The sequence below is a fragment of the Sorex araneus genome, chromosome 4, assembly GCF_027595985.1.
Source record: "Sorex araneus isolate mSorAra2 chromosome 4, mSorAra2.pri, whole genome shotgun sequence".
NCBI classification, from domain to species: domain Eukaryota; kingdom Metazoa; phylum Chordata; class Mammalia; order Eulipotyphla; family Soricidae; genus Sorex; species Sorex araneus.
The window spans coordinates 9566880-9594387 of record NC_073305.1 but is presented as its reverse complement, the minus strand read 5'-3'; the positions used below and the strand labels follow the sequence as shown (position 1 = coordinate 9594387).

Genomic DNA, 27508 nt, shown 5'->3' with positions numbered 1-27508 from the left:
CTTTGTGTGTCCGAGCCCGTGCGCGCGTGCGTGTGTGCGTGCGTGCGTGTGTGCGTGTGTGTGCGCGCGTGTGTGTGCATGTGTGTGTGTGTGTGTGTGTGTGTGTGTCTGTGCGCGCGCGGGTGTCCGCATGGGGGGCGGGGCCGGGCGCCCGGGCCCCGCCCCGGCCCCGCCCCCGGCCCGGCCAAGCTGGTATTTTTCCACCCAGCAGGATGGGTGATGCTGAGCGCTCCCTGCTCAGACAACAGACACGCGAGGTCAGGAAGAAGCCGCTTATAAATTACCGCTTCCTCCGCGCCGCCGCCAGCGCCGAGCCCCGCGCCCCGGCCGCCGCCGCGCCGTCCCGCCCGCGCCCGGCCCCGACGGCCGCCCGCCCCGCGCCCCGCCGCGCCGACCCCGCGGGCCCGCGACCCCGCCGCCGGCGCGCAGCCCCCGGCCCGCCGGCCCCGGCGCCGCCGCGCGCCCCGCGCCCAGCCCAGGTACCGAGGGCCGGCCCGGCCCGGCCCCGCGCGCGCCCCCCGCGCGCCCCCCGCCCCGCCGGGCGCCCCCGCGGCACCGCCCGGAGGGTCGCGGGGGCGCCTGCTCGGCCCCCGGCCGGGCGGTTATTGTCTCCCGGGCGCGAGGGCTCGGGCGTCTCGTGCAGGCGGCAGGTGTGTGTGTGTGTGTCTGTGTGTGTGTGTGTCTGTGTGTCTGCGCCCGCGTGTGCGTGTGTGTGCCCGCGTGTGCGTGTGTGTGCACGCGTGTCCGTGTTATGCGTGTGTGTGTGTGTGTGTTTGCGCGCGCCTGGCCGCCTCAGCCTCGCGGTGGGTCTGCATGCGTCGGGGTGGCAGGAGGGGGCTGCACTGCGTGTCCCTCCCCAGGCCGCCCGCCTTTCTCTGTGCTCCGGGGGGGTGATGCCTGAGCTGGCCGGGCTGTGTGTGTGTCTGTGTCCGCGCGGCGTCTCCCGGTACCTGGCTGTGCACGTGTGTGCCCCCGCACCCCCGTGTGTGGCTGTGTCCCTGGCCGGGGAACTTGAGTGTCCTCGGCTGTGCCGGAGGGAGTGTCCCTGGTGCCCGGGGGACAGGAGGGCCGGAGTGGGGAGTGGGGAGTGGGGAGGAGGTGCCTGGGCGACCTGCAATCCCGGGGGTCCCCTGGGTGTGGTGGGCAGGTGGCCGCGCAGGGGCTCAGCCGGTCTGAGAGGCAGCAGGGGCGCAGCGGGGGGCGTTGGCCAGGGGGAGCAGGCCCCGTCCCCTCCGGACTCTGCCTCTTCCTCCTGGGGGTTCCTCTTTCAGGCAGCGGGTGCCTGGCCGGCCCGTGGGGGAGAGCAGACACCCCCGCGCCCCTCCAGACGCCCCCCTGCACTGGGGAGGGCCAGGGTGGGGGGGGCCCTGCCGACCAGCGGCCCGAGGGGGTGTGTGCTGGGCAGGGCCACCGACTGGCTATTTTGGTCCCGCCTGGCCTCTGCCAGATCTCGGCCTCCCCCAGGGCCAGCCCCGAAGGCCTGGGACGGAGCCCGGGCCCCCACTTCCTGCCCGGGGAAATAAATCAGCCCGTAGCCACCCGGCCGCCCCGCCAGAGCGGGGGTCTCGGGGCTGAGGCGCTGCCGCGGCGCGTGGCACCATTTGGACTCCGGTGAATTGGCCCACGCCTTGGCACCGCTGACGTTCCAATAAATGTCATGGAGATCTTTTTAAAATTTCTTTAAAAAAAAATTTTTTTTTTCTTGGCTGGAAGGGAGGGATCTCATCCAGAGCCTCGCAGCCAGAAGGAGTTTATTTTTATGAGAGAGACGGGGTGAGCGCTTAGCAACCGGCTGCCTCCCTCTCGCCCTGAGTGCGGGGTGGATGTGGAGGTGTGGGGGCGGAGAGGGGGAGTCGGCGGCAGGACCGCGTGGGAGGGAGGGTGGCTCAGGGTCCCCTGGCCGGGGACCCGCTGTGGGCAGGCGGCACTGGAGGGAGGGCTAGCGCCGGGTCCGCGCGCATGCGCCCTCAGTTGACCTTTGACCACCTGGCTGGGGCCTCAGTTTCCCCCTCTGTGAAATGGGCGGGGCTGCCGAGTTCTGGGCCGAGCGAGCAGGAACCAGAGAGGGACTTTGTCCCTGGGGAACTGAGTTCGAGCACTGAGCCTCTGTCTTAGGCGTAGGTGACCTTGGCCTTCCACGCGGCCTCTTTGAACCTCTGCCTGGCCGTCTGGGCGGCGAGGGTGCCAGCCCTGGCCGCCCCGCGCCCTTGAGGGCATCGCGGGAGATGAGCCGCAGAGGCCGGCTCAGCCTGAGAGCTGCCCGGGTGTGAGGCACCCGGCGGACTCCTGCCGTCTCGTCCTGTGGGGTTCCCTTGTGCCCGGGCCCCCTCCTCCCTGCCTGCCTCAGTTTGCCGCCTCCTCACCCCTCATCCTGCAGTGGGCGGTGAGGTCTCAGCCGTGCCAGTCAGGAAACCCTGCAGGGTGGTGCCCATTTCACAGATGAGCAAACTGAGACTCTCGCAGAGGAAACGGCCCATCCAGGACAGGAGCCGATGGGGCTGCCGGAGCCCCCCCCCCTTTGCCTGCAGAGCCCTCTGGGCGTATTGGGACCGTGGAGCGCTGGGCTCTGACCTCCCTGGGGGCGCAGGGTTGGCCTGAGGCTGGGTCCCCGGCAAGCTCCGGCCCAGGGCTGGAGAGAGAGTGACTCGGAGGCGCGGCCGGGGGTGCTGGGTGCTCAGCGCGACTCCCCGGTGGTTGTGGAATGCTCGGACACTTGTGAGTCATTGCGCGCATTCCTCCGTGTCCAGCCGTGCCGAGAGAGGAGCCACCGATGGTCGGCGCGATGCAGGGGTGCAGCAGCGCGGGACGGGCGGGGGGCACCCTGGGCGGGGGGGGCACCCGACCTCCCGGCGTGGTTGGGGGCTGAGCTCCTTGCACCCCTGGTCGTGGCCAGACGTGGCTTTGAACCTCCGGGTTCCGGGAGGCGAGTGGCCAGGCTGGGGGTCCGGCCGTGAGCCCCGACAGCGTGCCAGCTGCAGGCGCCCGCCCGCGGCACGGAGGGGTGGGGTGGTGGAGTGGGTGGCGTCGGCTGCAGGCGCGGGGGCTCGGGGGTGAGAGGGAACAGCCGGGCAGGCAGCGGGCACGGCCACCCGGCACGTCGAGTGTGTGGAGCGGGCGCCTCCCGGCAGCTCTGCTGGGGGTCCCAGGGGCCACGGATGGGGGGGATGGGGGGGGGCCACCGGTGGCCAGGGGCTCCCCCCGGAGGGCGGCGGGCTAGGGAGAACATTCCACCGGGCTCGGGAAGAGGTGGTGCCCCGGGGTCCCCTGGTGGTGAGTACTTGGCCAGGCCTGGCGCCAGGGCCCCAGAGGAGGGTGCCGGGCCCCGTGTCCAGGGCCAAAGCGCTTTCCGAGCCACTGGTCTGGGCGCCCGCTCCACGCCCCGGCCGCGGGCAAACACTGTTTAACAGGTACACAGGCCATTAACCCCCGGCCTCCCCGCCCCGCGCCTTCCGCGCGAGCCCTTTGCTTTTAGCTTCTCTCCTGGGACTTGGGGGGGCCGGGGGGAGGACGTGCAGGTGGAAACCAGGACGTGGCTTTGAAGCTGGTGTAATTTACATGTAGCAGGATGCAAAGATTTCGTTAGGGTTTGGCGAGTTTTGGCGCATTTCTACACCTGGGCAACCACCACTCGGGTCGAGAAAGAGAGTATTCCCGGGCCCTTCCCCTCCTCTCCGCAGCCCCTCCCTCCCCTCCCCCCCCCCCGTGGCTGTTCGTCACCCCAAAGCAACCTCTTCTGATTTCCGTCGCCTCGAATCTGCGACGCCCAGAACTCAGGACAGACGGGCCGGGTACAGAAACTGCCGTTTGCCTCCTGACTTGCTTGTGCTCCTGACTCCCCTCTGCTGGGTGTTGTTGGGGGGCGGGGAGCCCCGGGGGCTACTGAGGCTGGAACCCCAGCCCACACGGGCACTCCCCCCGCCCCCCAGGCTCCACCCCCAGCCCCTCTGCCCGCCTTCCCCGAGACGCTCCCGGGTGGTGGAATGTCCCGGGAGCTCGTGCCACTCACTGCCCAATAGCTGGCCATTACACAGATGGACTCACGCTGTCCTCCCGTCGATGGACATTTGGGCGCGTTCCAGCGTCGGGCTGTTGCAAGGGAAGCTTCTCAGAACACTTGGACAGGGACCTGTATTTTCATTTCTCCAGCAAGATCACTGCTGGCCCGCAGCCCGTCCACTTGATTAGAGGCGGCTAAAGAGTTAGCCCGCAAATCTGTGTGTGTGTGTGTGTGTGTGTGTGTGTGTGTGTGTGTGTGTGTAACAAGCGCAGGGGCCTGAGATCATTCCGTGGCCTGAGCACCGGCGTTTCCTGCAAGTCCCCGGGTTTGATCCCCTGCACTTTAAAAACAAACCAAACCTGAAAAAAAAAAACAACCCAAAACCCAGGCTGGGGAGATAATACAGAGTTAAGACACTTTCCTTGCTCGGGGCCACCCCTGGTGCAACCCCTGGCACCTCATATGGTCCCCTGAGCACTGAGCCAGGAGTGATCTGTGAGCTCTGAGCCAAAAGTAAATCCTGAAGCACTACCAGGTTTGGGCTCAAAAAATTTTTTTCTTTTTTCTTTTATTTTTGGGCCACACCCGGCAGTGCTCAGGGCTGACTCCCGGTGGGCTCAGACCCAGGTGGGCCACACACCAGGCCAGTGCCCTGCGTGCTGTCTGTCACTGCACTGCCCAGCCCCCCAATAAAATACCTCCTAAGTGCCACCTAATCTTGGGCTCATGCAGCAGTGTCATCTCTGCAGCAGGAGGGGAGAGGCCTCGGAGCTCTGCTGCTGCGACAGTGCCCCCCGGACATTCACGGGGACAGGCCGTCACCCCCACCTTTATTTATTTGTTTGTTTATGTATTTATGGGTCACACCTAGTGATGCTCAGGGGTTACTCCTGGCTCATGCACTCAGGAATCACTCCTGGTGGTTCTTGGGGGGGGCCCTATGGGATGCTGGGACTCGAACCCGGGTCGGCCGCATGCAAGGCCGCTGTGCTGTTGCTCCAGTCCCCCCCTCTCCCTCCCCCCCCCCCTCACCCCCTTTTGTTCTTCCTCACCCGTTATTCTTTTTGCCTCTGAGCACGGTGGTGGTCTTTCTAGGTTCTGCCACTTGCTGTAGCCAAACTGCAAAGCCCAGCGGGGGCCGGCCAGGGGCCAGGGAGGGCCAGCGAAGGCTGATTCTCGGCTCTCCCAGGTGGGCGGACCAGCAGCCCTGCCTGGGAAGGACCCCTGCCCCTCCCCCCACACACCCCTTAGCTCCATCCTGCCTCTGCCCTGGGCGCTCCCTCCTTCTCCCCGGGTTCCTTCCTTCCCAGAGAAGGGACTTGGTCCCCACTGCCCACCTGGGGCCTGGGAAAGAGAGACCGGAACCCCGCCCCCCGGCCCCCCGGCCCCCAGCCTGCCTGTAGGTCGGGCGCGGAGCCAAGACCCAGGGGGACGTGGCCGGCCCTGAAAAGGTCATGGGGCTCAGGTCCCTCCAGCATCTCGGGCGGGAGAAGATGTGTATCAGGAAGAGGTTAATGAACAATCCCGGCCTCCTGGTGCCAAGGCTGGGCACGTGGTTCCCCGTGCCAGCCCCGGGAGAGACACCCCTTGGCCTGCCATCCTGCCCTCCCTCCCCCACACCCATCTGACAGATGAGAAGACTGAGGTCAGAGTGAGGCCCCGGGGCTGCTTTTATTCCCACCCCTCCCTGCACGTGCAGCTGGGGAATTATGTAAAAATGATGCTCTTTTGCATCTCTGTTGTTCCGCTTTGTTTGGGGGCCCCGCCCAGCAGTGCTCCGGGACCTGAGCCTCCTGGCTTTGGTTTTCGGGGATCACTCCTGACCGGGCTCTGGGCACGCTCTGGGGTGCTAGGGATGGGGCCCGGGTGGTCTGTGTGCAAGGCAGATGCCCTCCCCGCTGCCCTCCCGCCGGGCCCCGAAAGGCTGCCCTTCCCCGGCTCAGACTCCTGGCCTCAGTTAGCCCCGGGACGGCTTCCCGGGGCTTGGCCGCTGGAGACCCAGCACGTCTGGGACGGGGGTTCTTGAACCCGCACACTCGGGGTGCAGGGGGCAGCGCCCACCACCCCCAGGGCGGGCAGACAGGAGACCGGGGGCGCCCGCCCACCTCCTGTGCTCCCTGCACCTCCCCCCTGCCCCCCCCAAGTTTGCCTGGCCAGCAGCTCCCTCCGAGCCCCGTCCCCGAGCCCATGACACGGGCCCGCCCTCTCCACTCCCCTCTCCCCTACAATCCAAGTGCGAAGTGACTCACCTCCCGCCCCGCGGAGCAGAACGGCCCTGAGCCCGGCCTCCCGGGTGCGGGTGCGGGGTGGCGCTGCCCACAGCTTCCAGCGGAGTCATGCCTGGGGGTGCGGGGCGCCGGAAGGGGGCGGGCCCGAGGCCTGCGGGCCTCTTACCCCATCGCCCGTGGGCAGCTGGGCAGGATGGCGCGCGGGTCCGGGAGGCCGAGGATGCTCGGGCCGCGACTTCCCCTTCCTGGGCCTGGGTCCCTGCAGCCCTGACGGTTGTAGCTTCACCAGCCTCAGTTTCCCCCCCATCCCCCGCCCCCACCCCGGCCAGGACTCAGGGTGTCACTGTCCTGCTTGCAGCCCTCCCAGCTCCCCACGGGTCCCTCCTGCTCTGCGGAGTCAGGGCCAGGCTCTTGTTCCGCCCCATCCCGTTGTCCCGGGCCGCGTCCCCTTGCGTCCAGCTGCTCTCGGCCCTCGGCGGTGCCCGCCGTGCCCGCGCTCCTCTGCCTGCTCCACAGAGCCCTTCTCCGGGGGAGGGTTGGGGCCACACCGGGGGGTGCTGAGACTTCCTCCTGACGCTGCACTCAGGGATCACTGGGGGGTGCTGCAGGGGGACCCTCGGGTGCCGGGAATCGAACCCGGGTCACCCACATGTGAGGCGGACACTGTGTCGCCCTGGACACATGGTCACACAGAGAAGAGACCCCAGTCCCGGAGACCCCGAGAGCCCCAGGGCCCTCCCCTCTCCCGTTGCCTCTGGTTTCTTTTTTTCTTTTTTTCTTTTCTTTTTGGGTCACACCCGGCGATGCACAGGGGTCACTCCTGGCTCTGCACTCAGGAATTACCCCTGACAGTGCTCAGGGAACCCTATGTGATGCTGGGAATTGAACCCGGGTCGGCCGCGTGCAAGGCCAACGCCCTCCCCGCTGTGCTGTGGCTCCAGCCCCTCTGCCTCTGGTTTCTTTTCGTCTTTCTTCTCACGGAGGCTTGTTCTCCCCTGGGTACCGCGTGGGAGTGAGTCACTGTTGGTCTTGGTTGACGTTTTGTTCTGGCGGGGAACATCCCCGCTGGTGCTCAGGGGCTACTCCTGGTTTAGTGCTCAGGGGTCGCGCCTGGTGGTGCTTGTGGGGGGTGGGTGGGCTCATTCAGTGCGAGGGTTCAAGCTGCGTGTGAAGCACATACCTCCCCAGCCCCCCGAGTCCCTTTGCTCTGGCTGGAGCTCAGGCCTCTGTCGCCTCCTGTGTTGGGGCCTGGTGCAGGTCCCCTTGGGGGGAGGGGCAGGCGCTTAGCATCCAGCGCCAGCGTGCACACAGTAGGTGCTCAGCATATATAGAAGCCCACACACAGAGTAACCAGCACACAGTAGGTGCTCAGCACAGGGTGACTGGCGCACAGTAGGTGCTCAGCATATATAGAAGCCCGCACACAGAGAGTAACCTGCACAAGTAACCAGCACACAGTAGGTGCTCAGCGCACAGTGGGTGCTCAGCATATAATAGAAGCCCGCACACAGAGAGTAACCAGCACACAGTAGGTGCTCAGCACAGGGTGACTGGCGCACAGTAGGTGCTCAGCATATGTAGAAGCCCGCACACAGAGAGTAACCTGCACAAGTAACCAGCACACAGTAGGTGCTCAGCGCACAGTGGGTGCTCAGCATATAATAGAAGCCCGCACACAGAGAGTAACCAGCACACAGTAGGTGCTCAGCACAGGGTGACTGGCGCACAGTAGGTGCTCAGCATATGTAGAAGCCCGCACACAGAGAGTAACCTGCACAAGTAACCAGCACAGTAGGTACTCAGTGCACAGTGGCTGCGGAGCACACAGTAGGTGCTCAGCATCTATAGAAGCCCACACAGATTCACCAGCACATAGTAGGTGCTCAGCACAGAGTAACCTGCACACAGTAGGTACTCAGAGAAGCGTTTTCGTTCCCTTCCCCTTGAAATGAGAACATGTTGTTCTGACTTGTGGTCAGGACCGTATCCATGCAACCAGTGTTGGCTGGGATGGGGCAGCCCGCCCGACAGGCCCCATGCGTCGCTGTGGGTCCCAGCCCCCGTGGCCTGGCTGCTCTCGGCCACTGGCTCACCGTGTGAGCGTGGCGAGGCCTTGACCGTCTCTGGTCCTCGTTCCCCGGGCTGCTGCCACAGGCCCCCCTCCAGGATGTGGCGTCATCCTGCTGGTTGTCAAGACGTCTCGCTCCTCTCTGGAGGAGGTGTCCTGGGTGCGGGCGTGGCGTCCCGGAGGTGACTCAGGCGGGACGCTGGTCACGGGCTGTTACTGACACATGTTCTTGCAACAGCACACCAGGGACCCGCAGACACGTGTCGGCGGGTGGCGGGCCAGGGAGACCCCTCCGGGCCGAGGCGTACACAGGCCAGCCCGGTTCTCTCCCAGACTCCACCCTGCGCCCTGAGCACAGACCCGAACCAAAAGGAAATAAATGGGGCTGCAGGGCGGGGTGGGGTGGGGCGGGGAGGTAGAAAAAGGCAGCGTCCCCGGAATCTGTTCCCACCTTCGCCCTGGCCGTGGGCATGTGGCCGCCAGAGACTCATGGGCCGGCCCGTGGAGTGGTCAGCCTGGGGTCTCCCCGGCAGGGGTGTGGTGGGTGGGGCCGGGAATCACTCCCGCTGGGGCTGAAGGCTCCCTGGGGTGCTGGATCGAGCCGCCTGTGTGCCAGGCCTGAGCCCCTCCCCGGCCCACCGGGCTGCGGGGCATGGCGTGGCGTTGGCTTTGTTTTGCTCCTGTCTCGGGGGTCTGGCCGCTCAGGGGGCAGCGGGCAGGCGCCGCTCCTGGCCCCTGTCCGAGGTCGCCTCCCCCCGCCCCCGTTCTCTGGGTGCCCCCTGCAGCCTCCGCGTCTCGGCGACACCCTGTGGTGGCTGCCGTGGGCTGGCGCAGGGCTGGAGCGTGGGCAGCAGCGGGCTTTGGTGGGGGCCACAGTGCCCCCCAGCCCAGGACCGAGGCCTGCCCGTCTGCCAGGCCCTGGGTTGCACTCTGGATGCCGCGGGATGGGGAGAGAGGACGCTTGGCCTCCGTGACCTCAGCGGGCAGCCCCCAGCGTGGGGGTGGGGGGCTCTGGAGGCCCCCGGGGGCTCCCTGATTCTACCCTGACTCGGGCGGGGCCAGCCCAGGCCCCCCTGGGCCGAGTCCCGGAGCTCTTGACTGGCGGACCCGAGTGAACAGAGACGTTTTCTTCCTTCCCTCCACCCGCCCCTGGGCCCCCCGGGGCTGGGGCTGCTGCTCACCCCTGGGCTCGGCCCGGGTCTCAGTGGGCCGGCACCCCCGAGCCGGGGTCTGGAAGGAGATCCCGCCCTGTTCCCAGCTCCCAGCACCGGCCCCCAGCCCTTGACCCCCACCCCCAACTGCTGCTCTGCTCGGTTGGGGCAGGCTCCGAGAGGCCTGGCCCGGGTCACGGCGGCGTCCTCTCCCTTGGCCGTCGGGGTCAGGCCCCAGCCCGCCCGAGGTCAGGCAGCTGGGAGCCCGCCGGGGCTGGCGTCTGGGCCGCCGCCACCTTGGACAGGATGCGGGCGGGGAAGCCCTTTGCTGCGGAGCCGCCGGCCCCGAGAGCCACGGGGGGCAGCCGAGGCGGCCAAGGGGATGTAAATCAGGGAGGACCCAGGGCCAGCTCGGGCCAGCCCGGCCGCCCTGCAGCCTGCCAGCTCGGGGCCGCGGGGCCCGGTGCCGGTCAGCGGGGAAGGGGAGCCTGGGGCGCTGGGGCTCACCCCGACGCAGCCCGGGAAGCCTCCTCCGAGTTTGGGGGTCCCTGGGGGAGGGCTGCGGGCCGGAGGGGTCAGGGTCAGCGCCTCCCCGCCACGCAGGTGTCTCTCTCCCCTGGGGGTCCGCCTTGAGGCCATCCGCTCCCTGGTTGGGGCCAGTTGGGACCTGACCTTTGTCCTCCCAGGGGGTCTGAGGGGAGCCGGCGGCTGTGGCCCCTGAGCGTGCTTTGGGGGCCCCGGGAGCTCGCTAGAAGACAGGGCCTGCTGCGGGCGGGGGGAGCTTTGTGCAGGCCTGATTTCCACGAGGGGACAGCCAGCCCTAACTTGGGTGACACTGTTTTGCAGTGGACGCCCTGCCGGGCTGTCCGGACCTCAGGCACGAGGGGGTCTGTAACCCCCACTTATTATTATTATTATCATTATTATTATTATTTAAAATTTTGGGTCACATCCGGCCAATGCTCAGGGGTCACTCACTCCTGGCTCTGCGCTCAGGAATTACGGGGGCCGGAGGACCCTGTGGGACGCTGGAGCTGGAACCCGGGTTGGCCACGTTGCAAGGCAGACGCCCTCCCCGCTGTGCCGTCACTCCGGCCCCGGGCCCTCCCGCCTTTGAGGCCTGAGTGTAGAAGGAGCAAAAACGTACACCGAAAATTCCAGCCAAAATCCAGGTCTGTGCCTTGGGGGTGCGAGCAGAAAGATTCGTTTACATTCACATCTCAGTCAGAAACTTGAGGTGCTGGCTCGGCAGGTGGGGGGCTGTGAGCCTGCAGGCGCCTGGTGACCCCCTGACCCTCTCTGTTAGGTCTTTCTGGCGGGAGGCCTGGGGGGGTGGCTCTCTTGAGTGACCCCGAGTGCCCTCGCTCAGGATGCTCCCAGAGAGGGGAGAGGAGACAAGGGAGAAGGACGGGGACCGAAACCTCTAACCGAGAAGCCGGGTCGGCCTGCTTCAGGCCTCGCTGGATCCAGGCGCTGAGTGACGTCACTGGGATGGCTCCTTTATCCCCGTCACACCAGGCCTAGTAGCCCTCTCTCCTCGGCGCACCGCCTTCTGCCCTGATCTTGTTAGCATCTGCCCAGGGGAACACCCTCACGGTCACGTGGCCACTGCTCCTATGTCCTGCTGGGTCAAGTGCTTGCCCCGGGTCAGCGGTGAGGCCTCTGATTGGCCAGGCCTGGTCACGTGCCCCATGCTTGGGCCCTGGAAATGGATTCTTGAAGTAGGAGGTGGGGTCAGCCGGCCCAGGGCACGCAGACAGCCCCCCACAGACCCTCCTCCACCTGGAGGGTGACCAGCCTCCCGCCCCCGCCCCCAGCTCCCTGGGTGCTTGTCACTATGTCTTAGACATGGACCTTCCCAGGCCACGGATGGTTCGACCCCCAGTACCGCAGACCAGATAGATGTGCATAGAAACAAGCGTGTGCCCTCCCCTTTGTCCCTCCCCTGTCCTGGACAGCACAGCCCGCACTGCGTGCGGCTGCCACGGCTGTCCCCAGTGTCGCCCCCCCACCCCCCAGCCTTCATGGAGCCCCCACGTCTCCCCAGGAGGGAGCCCGGGGGCATCCTGGGCACGCGGTGGCAGCCTTCGCCGGGAGGTTTTGGACTTGAGGAGAGTGAGGCCACGGTCAGTGCTGATTGCTGAGTGCCTGGAAGCTAGGAGGTGCTGATTGCTGAGTGCCTGGAAGGTAGGAGGTGGTCGCTGAAGGGCCCCTGGCACGGTGAGGCTCTCCAGGGGCCAGCTGAAGGGGTGGGGGGCCCTAACCCAGCCAGGAGTCTGGGCTTTCCGACGGGGGGAAGCAGGACAGCGGGGACAAGGAAGAACGAGCTGGGCCGAGCCGGGAGGGCGTTTGCCTCGCGCACACCCGCCTGGGCCCCATCCCCGGCACCCACTGGGTCCCTGAGCACTGCTGGCGGGATCCCTGAGTAGGAGCCCGGAGTAGAGGACAGAGTCGAGCTCGGCTCGCCGTGGGCTTCTCCGCCCTCCGTCCGGGCGAGTCCGCGGTTGCTGCCACAGGGCCTGGGCACGCGCCCGTTTCCTGGTCTTCCACGTTTTCATGGTCTGGAGGTGGGTCTGGGGTACCGGGAGGGCTGTCCAGCCCGCCGGGCTCGTGGCCAGGGCCGTCGTCTGCACTCGAGTTAATCCCTTCCCAGCCGATTCCGAAAGAGTAAGAGGTGTTTGGGGTTTGTTGTTGTTGATTTTTAAACAAACCCATCTAGGGGTTCAGGGTGGTCTGTGTGCAGGAGACCCAGCCCCACCCCTGGGAGCCCCTGGCTACCCGGGCACCAAGCCAGGAGCACTGCAAGCAGAGAACCAAGAGTAGCCCACAGCTGCTGGTGAGAAAAATCACCGACAGCTTCCTGGGCTCCGTGTCACTCGGGGACTGCTGTGCTTGGCCGCGTTTGGCAGATTTCCCGGCGTGATGAGGGTCGGGCCGTCCAGCGGCACGAAGGCCCACGAGGAACCCCAGGGCCGTCCCAGCCCAGGGGTGCGGGCTGTGTGCGCATGTGTGTGCGCACGCGTGTGTGTGAGTGACTCTGCCCCAGCGGGTGTGTGTGAGTGATTCTGCTCCAGCGGGTGTGTGTCTGTGTCTGTGTGTTTATTTGTGTGTGTATGTGTGTGTGCGCGTGTGTGTGTGTGTGTGATTCTGCCCCAGCGGGTGTGTGTGTGTCTGTGTGTGGGGGGGAGGGTGTGTGTGTGTGTGTGTTGTCGTCTGTGTGTATCTGTGTGTGTGTGATTCTGCCCCAGTGGGTGTGTGTCTGTGTGTGTGCGTGTGTGAGAGTGATTCTGCCCCAGCAGGTGTGTGTGTGTGTGCGTGTGTGTGTGCGTGTGTGTGTGATTCTGTCCCAGTGGGTGTGTGTATGTGTGTCTGTGTGCATGTGTGTGAGAGTGATTCTGCCCCAGCGGGTGTGTGTGTGTGTGTGTGTGTGTGTGTGATTCTGCCCCATTGGGTGTGTGTGTGTCTGTGTGGGGGGGGAGGGGTGTGTGTGTGTGTTTGTGTGTGTGTTGCCGTCTGTGTGTGTCTGTGTGTGTGTGATTCTGCCCCAGCGGGTGTGTGTGTGTGTGTCTGTGTGTGTGTGAGACTGCCCCTGCCTTGGTGTCCCGGGCCCTGCTGTGTGTTGGGGTGACCCGGGTGAAGACCCCCGTGTGTTGGCACAGCCCCACCGTGACCAACTCTTCTCTCTCTCCCTCTGCACCAGGTCCAGAACAAACGCCTTCTCTGAAGAGCCTCCAGAACGTAAGTGACCTTGACCCTCCCCTCCCGAGCCCACGGAGGCGCGGTGACCCCAGGCCTGGTCCAGGAGCTCAGCCTCCGGCAGAACCTCTGGGCCCTGAGCGGGGGTCTTGCCCTGCAGCCCTCCTGGCCCGCGCTGAGCCGAGGGGCCGGCTCTGGCGAGAGGGTCCCACCCGTGCCGGGAGAGCTGGGCTCCCCGTCTCGTGTGTGTGTGTGTGTGTGTGTGTGTGTGTGTGTATGCGTGTGCGTGCGTGCGTGTGCTGTGTGTGTGCGGTGTAGGGGTTACTCTTGGCTTGATGCTTGGGGGTCACCCCGGGGGCTGCTGGGGGACACTGCGGTGCTGGGAATAGAACCCCGGCCGCCCGTGCCGGTCCACTCCACGTCTCACTTTGAGATGTTCAGAAAAGCTGCAAGAGTGAGCTGGGGGCCGGAGCGACAGCACAGCGGGGAGGGCGTTTGCCTTGCACGCGGCCGACCCGGGTTCAATCCCCAGCATCCCATAGGGTTCCCCGAGCACCGCCAGGAGTCATTCCTGAGTGCAGAGCCAGGAGGAACCTCTGAGCATCGCCGGGTGTGACCCAAAAAGCAAAAACAAAACAAAACAAAAAAAGTGAGCTGGGCCTGTCCCCGCCACCTCCAGTCCTCGCTGGGAACAGGCGGCACATTTGTGTTGTTGTTCTAAGTGGCGGCCTAAGAAGTTTCCTTCCTCCCTCCCTCCCTCCCTCCCTCCCTCTCCTCTCCTCCCTCACTTCCTCCTGCCTTCCCTCCCTCCTCCCTCCCTCCCTCGTCCCTCCCTCCCTCCCTCCTTCCTCTCTCTTTCCCTCCCTCCTTGCATCCCCCCCTCTTTCTCTCTCTTTCCGCCCTTCTCTTTTTTGCTGACTCACCGGGGAGCGAGTGGCAGGCCCGATGCCCCTTCACCCCTAATCCTTCAGCGAGATTGTGTTTCGCAAGAGCGCGGCCATTCCTGTCTTATATAAACGCCGTTACCAACCAGGACGTTTCACATTGACACCGTGCCCTTATCTAATCTGCGGGCCGCAATGACATCTCGCGAATTGTCCGTGTGTTTACAGAAGCCCGGGCCCCGGGCTCTAGGCGGCAGGCCCACGTGGCGTTTTCAAAGGGTTTTTGGTGGTGGGTGGAGGGGGCAGGAATGTGACTCGGCCACTTGACTGCACACGTTGTCCGCACCTTGGTTGTATTTATTTATTTTTCTTGCACCTTGACTTAAAAAAAAAAGAAAAGAAAAGAAAAGAACTTTCCTTTGGGGCCTCTCTGGACCGTCGATGGCGACATCTACTAAGCAGTGCCCGTGTGAGCTCACGGACCAGCTCCAGGGCCTGGTTGCACGCTTTGCTTCCACACCCCAGCAGCCCTGAACAGTGCTGGGAGAACCCTCTGAGCACTGAGCCGGGAGTAGCTCCTGAGCACTGGACCAGGAGTAGCTCCTGAGCACTGGACCAGGAGTAGCTCCTGAGCACTGGGCCGGGAGTAGCTCCTGAGCACCGCCAGTTGTGGCCTCAAAACCCAAAGGAAAAGAAAAGAGAGAAAAACGCGAGCAGACCACACAGGAGAAACCGAAACCAAAGTTTCACTGAAGCCGGTGACCAGCGTCACGCCGGGGAGGCCTGGATCGTGTCTTGCTCCTGAGACGCTGATGTCAGAGGCTGTTGTGGAAAAAAAAAGGCCTGGTTTTAAAAAAAGCAACAGTTACGGGGCCCGGCAGTGGGACAGCCGAGAGGGGCCTCACCTTGAGTGGGGCTGGCCCAGGCTCAATCCCCGGCACCCCAGATGGTCCCTGAGCAAGGCCAGGCGAGGGCCCCGAGTCCCTGAGTGATTCAGCCCTGACCACCACCGGGGGGGCCCCCCAATTTAAGAATAAATAGGAAGTAGCGCCAGGCCTGGATTTCTTGGGTGAGCCCCCCTGGGCTGTGGACGCCGTGGCCTCCTGGGCACACACTGGCTGAGTGGTGGGGGGTGGTAATACCCCGCTCCAGCCCCCTCGGCCCCAGGGTCGGGGGTCGGTTTGATGGGGGAGGGGTCACCTCGGAAGCCCGGACTGCGAGGGAAGCCCCCCCAAAGCCTCCAGTGCCGTCTCAGGCCTGCCCGTGTCCCCCCCCTGGACGCCCCTCCTCACGGGGTGGCATTAGACCCGAGGCACGTCCCTGGCTGCTGAGCTGCCCCCGTGAGCCACATGCCCGCAGGAACTCTCTGAGGCTTTTTTTTTTTTAATTGCTTTGGGGCCACACCAGGCGCGGCTCCGGGCTCACTCCGGGCTCGGCACTCAGGGAGCACCACCTGGGGTGCTGGGGATGGAACCCGGTCACGCTGGCCCTGGCAGTACCTTTACTGGCCGCAGCCCTGCGGCCCCGGGGGTCCCTCGAGGCTGCAGCGGAGGCGGGCGCCGCCTCTCTCCTCTTTGGCGCAGTGGGGGGGGGCAGTGGGGCTCAGCTGAGGGGGGGGTTCCTGGCCTTCGGAAGACCCCAGCGTCCAGGCCGGGCACCCGGGGCACTGCCGGGTGTGTCTCTGGCGGCCCCGAGAGCAGCCAGGTGTGGGTTCTGTGATCAGTGGCAGCTGCGGGCCACGGAGCCAGTGCAGATGGGGAAACTGAGGCTGGGAGCGGTAGATGAACCGCCCTGGCTGAGCTGAGCGCTGCCACCGCTGCCCGCCCGGGGCATTCTCCGGGGCCCTGACCCAGAGGGCTGGTTAATGAGTAGCCCAGGGGCAGCCGGGAAACCGGTGCCCACGGAATGTGAGTTGTGCCTCCAGATAAGAGTGCTGTGAAGGGCCCCCACCCGGCACTGATGGCTTTATAGGGCAATTCAGAGGCGTCCACTGCTTCCGTCTTCACAGCCGCCCGTCTGTTCGCGCCGGGCCGGGTGCCCGTGTCACGGCTCCCAGGCCTGGTGGGTGCCTCCTCCATGCAGCCCTCCTCCCCTTCCCCCTCGCCTTGGACTCTTTCTGGGGGGGGCTCCCTTATCCTCAGGCATGGCTGAGGTGTGGAGGGAGCTTCTTTAGAAACTTGGCAGAGGACCACCCAGGGAGAGGAAAGCCCCAGAGCTGCAAAGTGAATCCTGGATTCCCTGCACGTCCCTGAGCCTCAGTTTTCCCCATCTGTCCAATGGAACATCTCGGGGGTGGGCGGGCAGGAAGACCGTGAGTGGGTGCACACCCCTCTGCAGGTTCAGAGCGCTTCAGCAGATCCAATCAGGACAGTATCAAGCCCCCCAGACTGCCTCAGGCCACGGTCCTGCTGGGGGTCTCCCAGCCCCTCACCCCCGTAGCTGAAAATCAGCCCCAGTTTCCTGGGTGCCCAGCGTCATTTAGGAGGAGGGGAAACAAGGTCTGGGCTGAGCCCACACATCCCCAGGGGGCCTCCCCTCCCTCCCTCTCCCACTGTAAATTTTGGGGGGGTGCGGGGGGTGTCCCGAAGGACGGCCCCGGTGCTGCTGAGTCCAGTGGAGTGTGTGTGTCCCTGGTTACAGCTTCGCCTCCATTGAAGGACGACCGGGGTCGCTGCTTTGACATGTGCATGCCCTGCCTGACACACGTGGGCAGGCGTCAGTATAGTGTTTTCTCCAGTGGGAGTTATTTTGTGTTTACTTTGGGGTTTTTTTGGAGCCACACCTGGTGGTGCTCAGGGCTGACTCTTGGTTATGCTCTTTTTTCAGAGAAAGCAGAGAGAACAATGAGGGGCTGGAGCCCTAGTACAGCAGGGAGGGCGTTTGCCTTGTACGCGGCCGGCCCGGCTTGGATCCCTGGCACCCAGCCCCAACCCCATCGGGACTGATTTCTGAGCGCTCGACCCCTGAGCACTGCCGGGGGTGGCCTAAAAACTAAAAATAAATAAATCAATCAAATGTTTGAAAAAGGGAAGAAAACGAAACTCGTCACTGGCCCCACTTAGCCGGAGATAAACATCGAGCCAGCCCGTTGTGAATGGTGGGGAGATTGCATCAGGAGAACGTGTTCTTTTGAAATTGAACCTGAGCAGGGCTGTCTGGGAACCCGCTTCCCTCCTGACACATTTCTGAGCACTTTGGCTGAGCGCTGCTGCCCGGGTCGATATGCAAATGAGTGGGCGTGGCCTCGTGCCCGTGACTATTAAGGGAAGTCTGTTGTAGGCTTTGGGGGTGGGGCAGGGGGCGCCGGCTGGTTGCTCTTTCCCCCTTGTTCACATCCATTTTGGCTGCTGTGGCAAACCCTCCCTTCTTTGATCAACTTCCTGCTGCTTCTCCTGTAAATCCTTATGCTGTGGACCAACGTCTTTTTTTTTTTTTCTTTCCAAGTTTTTGGTTTGGTTTTGTTTTGGGGTCATACCTGGTGGTGTTCAGGGGTTACTCCTGGTGGTGCTCGGGGGACCCTGTGGGATGCCCGGGGCCCTCCGCGTGCTGAGCGAGTGTCCTACTCACTGTACTACTTACTGGCTTGGCCCCTTTTCTTCCCGTTTTAAATAAAAGTCAAGGCACTTAATATAAAAGTTGTCAGTTTACTTAGCATAAGTCACCGTTTCTGAGTCTGCAGTCTGGGTGCACATCTGTCCCCGGGCCCTTTGCGCCTCTGAGGGGCTGTGTGTGCTCAGGGAGGCTGGGCTGGCCAGCCGGGAAGGGGGGTGTGTCTTTAAGATGGGGCACCTGATGCAAATTCATTGGTCCTCGGGAGATTGCCCAGATGGGATCTTCTGCCTGTCATCTGCTCCTGATTAGCATCTGGAGTGCTGGCGCCCCCCACCCCCACCCCCAGGCCCCTCGGGGATTTCAGGAGCAGAGAGTTTCAGAAGCTTCATCCAGGGAAGCGACTTCCCTCACGTGGTGACCAAAATAAAGCCCAGTAGCAAGAAATGACTGGAGAGGAAGCCAGACTCGGAGGGTGACAAGGCCCCATCAGACCCCTGTGGCATGGACGGACACACACACACACACACACACACACACATACATGATGAGTGGTCCAAGGCCCCATCAGACCACTGTGGCATGGACGGACACAGACACACACACACACACACACTCTGAGTGGTCCAAGGCCCCATCAGACCCCTGTGGCATGGACACACACACACACACACACACACTGAGTGGTCTAAGGCCCCATCAGACCACTGTGGCATGGACGGACACACACACACACACACACACACACACACACATACATGATGAGTGGTCCAAGGCCCCATCAGACCACTGTGGCATGGACGGACACAGACACACACACACACACACTCTGAGTGGTCCAAGGCCCCATCAGACCCCTGTGGCATGGACACACACACACACACACACACACACTGAGTGGTCTAAGGCCCCATCAGACCACTGTGGCATGGACGCATGGACACACACACACACACTGAGTGGTCTAAGGCCCCATCAGACCACTGTGGCGTGGACGGACACACACACACACACACACACACACACACACACACACACACACTGAGTGGTCTAAGGCCCCATCAGACCACTGTGGCATGGACGCATGGACACACACACACACACTGAGTGGTCTAAGGCCCCATCAGACCACTGTGGCATGGACGCATGGACACACACACACACACTGAGTGGTCTAAGGCCCCATCAGACCACTGTGGCGTGGACGGACACACACACACACACACACACACACACACACACACACACGCTGAGTGGTCCAAGGGGCTCCCTTTAACGTTCAGACCCACGGCACCTCTTCACCCACTGGCCTCCCCACCGGCCTTCTCGGGACTGGCCTTCGTCCCCCAGAATCCAAGCCTGGACCCCAACACCAACCTCAGTGCTCTGCCTCTCAGCTGGCCCCGTCCTGGGCTGCACCCTCCCCTCCCCGCAGGACGTGTCCATGCCTGGCCAGTCTGGCCATCCCAGGGCTCACTGCCCCGGGGGTTCTACTAACGGCCCCTGGACTTTGCGGGATCTCTGGCTCCCCGATCCCCCTCTCCAGCCTGTCTCAGCTGCCAGGCCGCCCCCAGCCCCCCAGGCCCCTCTCCGGCCCCCACACCCGGCTCTTATTCGGGGGTCCCGGCCAGCCGGGAGCACGGCCTCTCCCTGGACATGTTGCCGCAGTGTGACGTGTGGCCGCAGGTTCTCGTTGGTGTCCTGAGGGTCCGGCGGTGCTGTGAGTCCCTGCTGTCCACCCGTCACCTTTCCTGGGCACTCGCTGGCCTCCCCGGGGAGTCTCGTCTGGGCAGCGTCCAGGTTCCGAGGGGGCCGGGCTGCCCTCGGATGAACTAGTGACGCGTGTCGGGGCAGGCCCAGAGAAGGGGGCGCACTCGGGCATCTGCGGGCACAGGCCCCGTCTGCAGTCACTGGGCAGCGGCTGTGGGGGCGGGGAGGAGGGACAGACACAGCACGTCCCTTGGGTCCCGGGGGCTGGATTCCTAGGGCCGCCCGGTGACCGGCTCCTTCTCACCTCCTGGGCGTGGTGTGCGCGGGGTGTGGGCATAGGCTGGTAACCTGGCGTGGGAGAGGCGGGTCAGAGAGGGTGCCGGGGCACCGCGAGGCCCCGCAGAGCCGCCCGCTCTGAGCGTCCCTGTGGGTCGGGTCGAGGTGGACATCACGCCAGGGTGGGTGGGTCTCAACGAGCCCTGACCATACCTCGGGAGGGACGCACACACGCGCACACACACACGGGCACACACACACACACACACACACACGTAAGCTCTGGGCTGCCCCTTTCTTAATGGGTCGAGTCACCTGTTTCTTCCTTCTCTGGGTGGTGGTTGCTGAGTGGCCACCAGGTGGACCAGGTGCGGAGCCGGGGATGGGCCGCAGGGGGGACGCCAGAGGTGACCACGCAAGGCAGGTTTGTTTGCAGCCTGGGACTGGCCTCCCTCTGCCCCCCAGACGGTGTGTGTCAGCTGGGCCTGCCCCCAGATCGCCCGGGGCTCCGAGAGGGACAGTGAGTGACCCGCGCCAGCGCAGGCCGCGGTGGCAGGAGCCAGCAGCTGGGCGTCTTAGCAGGCCTGCTGCCCATCTGTCTGGCGGGGCCGAACCAGTCGGGCTCACCGTGCAGTGCTCCCGGAGACGGTCCCCCATCCTCGGGTGTCCCTGGAAGTCCCTAGCCGAGGAGAGACCAGACCAGAACAGTCACCGCCTGGGCAGTCCCCACCCCTGTCTTTGTTCTCTTTCTCTTGGAGAAAGTCACAGGTTTTCTGGCCCCTGCCAGCCCCGCGGAAAGGCCCCAGCCAGAGGGGGGTGGAGTCGGGGGGGGGAACCTCCGGGCCTCTGAAAGTCGTGCTCATTCCGTCCTCCAAGACTTCTGGACTTTTCCAGAAGGGGACCCAGTGGGGAGAGGCCCCGGCCAGCAGGGACAGCACCTCGGGGTGCTCCCGGCACATGGTGCCGTCTAAGCCCCCACCCCCACCCCAGACCCAGGAGGGTCAAATCAAGTGGGGCGGGGGGGGGGTGGCCCGGAAGAGTCGGGACAGAGACAGAGGGAGCGGCCGGGTGCCAGGAGGCAGCTTGCCCGGGGTGTCCTGTCCTGAGAGGACATGGGAGCAGGACACAGGAGGTGGTCCAGCCTGGTGGCCCCACTTGCCCTACTGAGCGCCCAGTTGGTCTTGGTTCCTGCAGGCGGGAGCAGCCCGGACCCTCCCCGCCCCGGCCCGGCCCATCTCTGCCTGGTTTCGGGCACCCCTTGGCGGTCGCGGGCACTGCCCCCCTGGTTGGGACCCCTGGCTCGCGCCCAGCAGGAGGGACTCACCCCGCCCTGCCCGGCCCGTTCGGGGCCCCGAGAAAGGCGGCCTCTGAGGTCTAGCCTAGTTCTGCCGCCTCACGTGGCCCGGCCGTGCCCGCCAGCCTGGGCTGCTGGGGGTGCAGTGGGGGCTGTTTGTTTGTGTCGTGCCCCTCCCACCCACGCTGACCCGGAGCTGGGAGGCGGGTTTCGGCTCCTCCTAGCCCTGGGGTGCTGGGGGGAGGGGAGGGGAGCGGGGGTGCTGAGAAGGGGCGGGACCGGCTCATTGAGCAGCACTGCCGGAAGTCAAAGGTGCCGGGAACTTGGGGCTGCTGTGGTTTCCCAGGGCAGGCCCAGACGGGGGGTGGGGGGGGTGGGGGGGCCCTCCCGGTCCCCTGCTCGTGTCACTCTCGACAGCCCATTTCAGAGGCAGCCCCCGGGTGCCCGGTCAGAGAAAAGCCACATCTCTCCTGCCAGTGCGGGCCCCGGGGAGGAGGGAAGTGGAGGATTTGGGGAACCGAATCGTGGGCGGGGTGGCGGGGGGGAGCTGGGCAACCCGCCTGTCCCTGGCGGCCTTGTCTGGGAGGGGAGTCATGTAGGGCCCGGGGGTCAGCAGCTCCGGGATGACGGGCCCGTTTCAAAGGACGGACTCCTCGACTGTGTATGGCTGTGGCCCCAATCTCGGGCGTCCCAGCCCCCAAGGAGCCGGGAGGGGCCCCAGGTCGCCGGGGCCCTGCTGTCTGCCTCGATGACGCAGAGGGCGAGCGCGTGAGTGGCGCCCGGCGGAAGTTAGTTAACTTCGCCCGGACTGACGTGGGCGGAGGGTGCGCGCCCCCCCTGGTCCCCGCAGCCCCCAGCGGCCGGAGCCACTGAGCTGGCTGGATTTAAGTGCTCGAATATAAGTGCTCTTCCTGGTCGCGGGGGAGGGGGTGTGAGTGGGGGTGCGTGTCGGGGCAGGGGAGGTGGAGCCGTCTGGGGTCGTACCACCCCTTGCTCCTGGGGGGCCAGACCACTCTGGCCCTGGGTTCTTTCCCCTCCTTGCTGGTTAGTTTGCGAAAGGACACCACTGCTTCCTGCCAGCCTCAGTTTCCGCCTTTGTCTGGGGAAGAGGAGAACTTCCTGGTGTCAAAGGTCATGGCCAAAGCGAGCCGAGTGACCTTTTCCAAGCTGTGCAACCGTGGACGAGTGACTCCACCTCTCTGAGCCTCTGAGAGTGGGCGGTAGGGAAGGGCCAGGGGAGATGCTGCCCCTGGGGGTGCCCGGCGCTGAGCTGGACACGCCCAGGGGCCGGGCACTGACCACCCTTGGGTTCCCGTGTGGGCAGAGGATGCTCTCTCCTGGGCTTGTGCTGCCCAGCGCTGGGGAGTCTCGGGGCCCTGTTTTGCGGAGGGCTGGTGGCGGGGGGAGAGGCGGGTCGCGTGGGTCCCCCCGGGGCAGGGGCGGGTCTTGGCGAGAGCTCTCGAGAACCCTGGTCCCCACAGGTGAGGACAGTTGGAATCAGAACAGAGTGTTGCTAGGACACAGGTGGGCTGAGCTGCCCTCATTCGCTGCCTGGATGGAGGGCCCCTCCCCACCCCCCGGGCCCCCTGCCATCCGCCCGTGACCCTGGCGGGGGTTGGAGGGGGAGGGCCTGAGGATTGCCACTGAGCACTGAGCAGATCTTCCTGCTGGGAGCCTGCCAGGGATGGTCAGGGAAGGCTTCCTGGAGGAGGAGGTGGCATCTGAGAATGGCGCAGCACAGGCCAGGGCTGGGCGGGCCTGGGAGCAGCCGCAGGGGTGAGTGCCCGGAGCCGCCTTGCCGGCTTCACTCCTGCTCGGGGACGCGCCTGGGGAGCCCCGCGGCGGGTGGCAGGGCCATTGTGACCTCACGGGCGGGTATTCTGAAGCCCCGAGCCGAGTCTGGGACTTCTGATGGGCCCCTTTTCCCTGGGGTAAGTCGAGGTGCGGTGTTCACCCGTGGCCCTGCTCAAGAGCCTCTGTTCCCCCCCCCGCCCCCCCCCCCCCGACCCTGAGGGCCGCCCTCTGCATGCCAGGCTCTCGCATTCTCCACAGCTGCCGTTGCCAGGGCGACGGGGCGGGGCGGGGGTCTGCTGGCGAGCGCAGCCCTTCTTCTGGATTCCGGCCTGAGCGGGCCCCTGCCCCGGGCCCTGCTGGGCTCAGGGTCTTCCCCCGGGGCACTGGCCATGGGTCCCCTCGCCGGGAGCCGCTTGCCTGGCTGCCCACCCCGTGGTCACGCGTCCCTGGGCCCCAGTGGGTCCCCGCGGCCTCGGTCTGAATCCTTGCTGGACGGAGCCCAGACCTGCCCGCAGGTGGGTTCCCGGGGGGGAGGCCGGGCCTTTCTGCACGGGGTGGGCGCGCCTGGGACCCTGGAACTCAGGACGGGGGTGGGCCTGGGTGTCCGAAGAAAGGGGCCACGCAGGACGGGGGGCCGCTGTGCGCTCGGACCCTCTTGGTGTCGCATACAGACAGGCCGCCCCTGGGGGCGCTGCAGACCCCAGGGTCCCGCGGCCGCCACGTTGGAAGGGAGCAGTGACGGTGGACACCAGGGTTTCCGGCCTCTCCGGCCCCTGTGCCCGCAGCCGTCTCCCGGCACTGCTGGCTGGTGCAGGCTGCGTCCCCAAGGGTCTCCGTGAGGCTCTGGGTACCGCCCCCGTGAGCGCCCCCCGGGACCCGGCCAGCACCCACCGGAGTCTGGCATCTGGGCTGTGCTCCCGGCCCCCCTGCCTTCTGCGCCCCTCCCGGCCACTTCTTACCCGGGCCTTTCTGCACGGGGTGGGCGCGCCTGGGACCCTGGAACTCAGGACGGGGGTGGACCTGGGTGTCCGAAGAAAGGGGCCACGCAGGACGGGGGGCCGCTGTGCGCTCGGACCCTCTTGACCAGTGCTGCCCAGGGTCCCAGAGGCAGAGTTGGGGGCGAGCCTTGAGCAGCCCCCGGAGTGCCAGCCCAGGCTGCGTCAGCTCTCGCGCTCGTTCCCCCCCCCCCACCCCCCACCGTCCCTCTGCGCCCCCTCCCGATCTCGTGGTCAGCCGGGCCCAGGACCTTTGGGGGTTTCCAGCTGCAGGAGGGGCCACAGGGTCCCTGAACAGCCGCCATCCTGGGGACACCAGCACGGCCCCCCCCCACCTCCCAGGGGACCCTCGCAGCTCACACCCCACAGCGGGGGGCAGCCCCTGTAGGCTCTGGGGCGCCCCCACTCGGTGGCCCAGCAGGGCAGGTGGCACAGTTGGTTCCGCTGGGTCCCACTGGGTCCTGGCCCTCCTGGCGTAGCTGTTCCCAGCTCCCCGGGTGAGCGGGCACACGGCGGGACCCCTAGGCCGCCCCCGCGGGGACAGGAGGCTCTGGGCCAGGGTAGGGGCCAGGGGGAGGAGGGAGGGAGAGGGGCTCAGGGTCCCCCGAGTCTTAGGGCTGGGGGTTCAGCACCCAGGACCCTCACCAACTGGCGTGGCCCCGTGAGCTCCCATCCTCTGGGTCAGCCTCGGGGGTGCGGCGGTCACCCCCGGCTCTGCAAGGAGACCGAGGTTCAGAGAGCACTGCTGAGGAGAGCCAGGGGCGCCGGGTGCCGGTGGGGCGACAGGCCGTCAGTGAGGGGCACCCCAGGCTCCCAGGGCTCTGCTGGACCCTTGTCCCCATCCTGGGAGACTGTGACGGGCCTCTGCCCGCCGCCCCGCCCCACTCCGGTAGGGGGCGCTCGTCAGCTGCCCGTGGCCGGGGTTCGGGTCCTGTTCCTGCCGCTGGCGCGGGGGGCACCCTGGCATCTCCTCCCTGAGCCTCTGCTCCCTAAGCTAAAGTGGGGGCGGGGGGGCTGTCCCCAGAGCGAGAGAACCTGTGTCGGACTTTGAAGTCCTGCAAATGCCTGCTGGGGTGTCCTGAGACGGGGAGGGCGAGCTCCGAGGGGCGGTGCTCAGGAGACCCCCCACCACCACCCCCTGCGCACTGGGGGGGACGTTCCCTCACTTGGGTGCAGCTTTAACAGCCTGGACGGGTCACCTGTAGGTCTGGGGGAGCCAGAGCGGGGGGCACGGTCCTGATGATCAGACGCAGGGAGGGTCTTTCCTCAGAAGCCCGGCGGCGTCAGCCAGGGGCTCCTTCTACGGGCCAGGGGGCGTCACAGGGAGGACCACCTGGCCCAGCGCCTGGCCATGGCCGGGAGGTACCGGCTGGGCGAGGTCCGGGAGGGAGGGGGGCGGGCAGGGGGTGACCCTTTGGGGAGAAACGGACCTCACGGACGGGTTGAAGGTGGTGTGCTGCCAGGGGTTCGAGGAGGGCTTGCCGGGGCAGAGGTGTGGAATGCGCCTGGGATCCCGGGGCAGGGGGTGGAGAGATGCTTCTCCGGGCGTTAGAGGACCCCAGGTCAGGCGCTGGTCTGCCAGGAAGGGGCCGGACCGGGCCGAGCTGCTCAGATCCAAGTTCAGGGCCCGGCTCCGGCCGGAGAGTCCAGTGGTCGGGGGGCCTCGCCCTGGCCGTGCCAGCGGTGCTCTGGGGGCCGGGCTGGGCCGGCCCCGCGCCCTGGAGGTGCTGAGGTCGAGGGAGACACACGGGGGCTGGCGGAGTCGCCCCGGGAGACGGTCCGTCCGTGCGCGCCGGAAGGATGCTGCGGAGAGCTCAGGCCTGCCGGGAGCCCCGCGCCCAGCCCTGGCGTGGATTTTAACGCTGAGTTTTTCTTCTAGCCGAGCAGTAGCTGCTGTTAGGCACCACCTTGTAGCCCTGGAAGCCGCCGCCGCCGCCGCCCCAGCCTCCGCCGAGCTGACGGAATTAGCTATGAATCCGGTCCACCCAGGTTTGGAATCAGAGCTTTCCTTTCGGCCTCTGGCGCCCACTGTTTCACTGGGGTGGGGAGTCGGGTGCACCCCCACCTCCGCCAGCGTCCTCCGCGCAGGGGGCTCCCCCCGCCCAGCTCCGCTGGCCGCCCACCCCCGAGGGCCAGCTTGTGTCTCTGGTCACCACCCCGCTGCAGGGCCCCGGGTCCGGTGTCAGGAGTGGGGTTGCTCTGCATGCATGCGCCAAGGCCACGACGCCCCCTTCCGCCCCCCGCATCGACCCTCCGATACTTGTTCCGAGTCCGGGGTGGGGACTTCCCCCAGCGCCCAGGAGAGAATTCTCTCCTGAGTGATTCGGCGGGGACAGGGGGGGTGGGGGGGGTTGCTCAGCGAATGACCGTTGGGTTGAGTTGCGGCTTGACTGAAGACCTGGGCCTCGAGAGAGGGGAGAGGGCTGTGGTTTGGACGGCGGGGGGGCGTAGGGAGGGGTCTGCGCCCACAGCTCAGGTCTGCACCCCACACCCCCTGCCCCTCATCTTTTTTTTTTTTTGCCTTTTGGGTCACACCCAGCGATGCTCAGGGGTTACTCGTGGCTTTGCACTCAGGAATTACTCCTGGCAGTGCTTGGGGGACCATATGGGATGCCGGGGATCGAACCCGGGTCGGCCGTGTGCAAGGCAAACGCCCTACCCGCTATGCTATCGCTCCGGCCCTCGCCCCCCATCTTCTGTCCACAGCCTGGCCTGAGTCCTCAGTGCCGACCACTGCTTTGGCACCTTAACCCGAGAGCCCTCTCAGCCCCGAGGGAGGAGACGGTCACTCCTGCCCCGTGTCCGTGGGATCCCGAGCCCCTGAACATTTCAGCAAATATTTATTGTGCGAGGAGAGCCCCAGGCAGCGAGCCCGGGCCCACGGGAGGGGAGTGGGGGCGGGCAGCGGGCAGCCAACACGGCCGGTGAGTTGGGGACAGAGGTGGCGGGTCCCAGGCCTCGTCCGTGTGTGACTGGGAAACTGTGTGCAGGCAGAGGGAGCTGCCGGGGCCATGGGAAAGGGCGAGAGAGTGGGGGGCCAGGGCTGGGGGCCCCCTGACCCTTGCAGAGAAGGGAGTGGGCATGGGGCCCAAGCCGCAGGGACTCCCCCCCCCCCCAGGGTCCACTCAGACCTCACTCGTCGATCTCCCTCCCCCCGCCCCGCTCCGTTTTGCTGAGTCCTGGACTGTCCATACCCGTCTTAGGCCCGACGTGTGAGTGGACAGAGCCGGGGGGGAGGGTGATGTGGTTGGCAGCTTCCTCTTTGAGGAGAGAAGCTCTGAACAGAGGAACAAGAAGAAGTGGCACAGTGGGAGACACTTACTCTAGTTCCCCGGGGGAGGGGGTTGGTGGGGGCCTATCCCCCCCGGATGGACCCCGGGGTGCCTCTGACTCTCAACCTGGAGCTCATTCCTGTGTTTCTCGCCTCCTGGGTTGGATCCGGGGCCGAGACAGTGATGAGGCCGGGGGCTGTGACTTCCGGGTGCTGGGGACAGTCAGGGCAGGGGTCCGGCCCTGAATGCCCAGTGCCCTTCTCTGAGCTGGCCCTCGACCTGGCCGCCCCTCCAGTGTCCATGGAACAGGGCAGGGGCGCCCGGGTGCCCTCTCAGCCCGCGCGGGCGGCGGCCTTGGGGGTTCTGTGCCCTCAAAGGGGAAGTGGGGCGATGGAAACCCGGCCCTTTCTTTTTTCGTTGGTTGTTTTTCTTTTTTTTCTCCCCGCGCTCGCTCTCTTCTGTGGCCTCCAGAAATAATCCGGGGCTCTGTGCAGCAGCTCGCCTCGGGGATCAGGGCCGCCCCACCCCTCCCCGCTTCCGGCCATACCCGTCCAGGGGGCTGGGGGCGGGGGCCACAGCCGGGCCGGGGATGGG

At 65.9% G+C, this 27508-nt stretch overlaps 1 protein-coding gene across 1 annotated transcript in view; it reads left to right on the top strand.

Annotated features, from left to right (window-relative positions):
- The first annotated feature begins 411 nt into the window (after window positions 1-411).
- Window positions 412-27508, top strand: part of SLC6A6 (solute carrier family 6 member 6) — a 63115-nt gene continuing 36018 nt past the window's right edge. Inside the window, exons 1-2 of the mRNA XM_055134498.1 lie at window positions 412-479; window positions 13145-13182. The gene's annotated coding sequence lies outside the window, so the exon portion shown is untranslated. The remainder of the gene's footprint in view (window positions 480-13144; window positions 13183-27508) is intronic.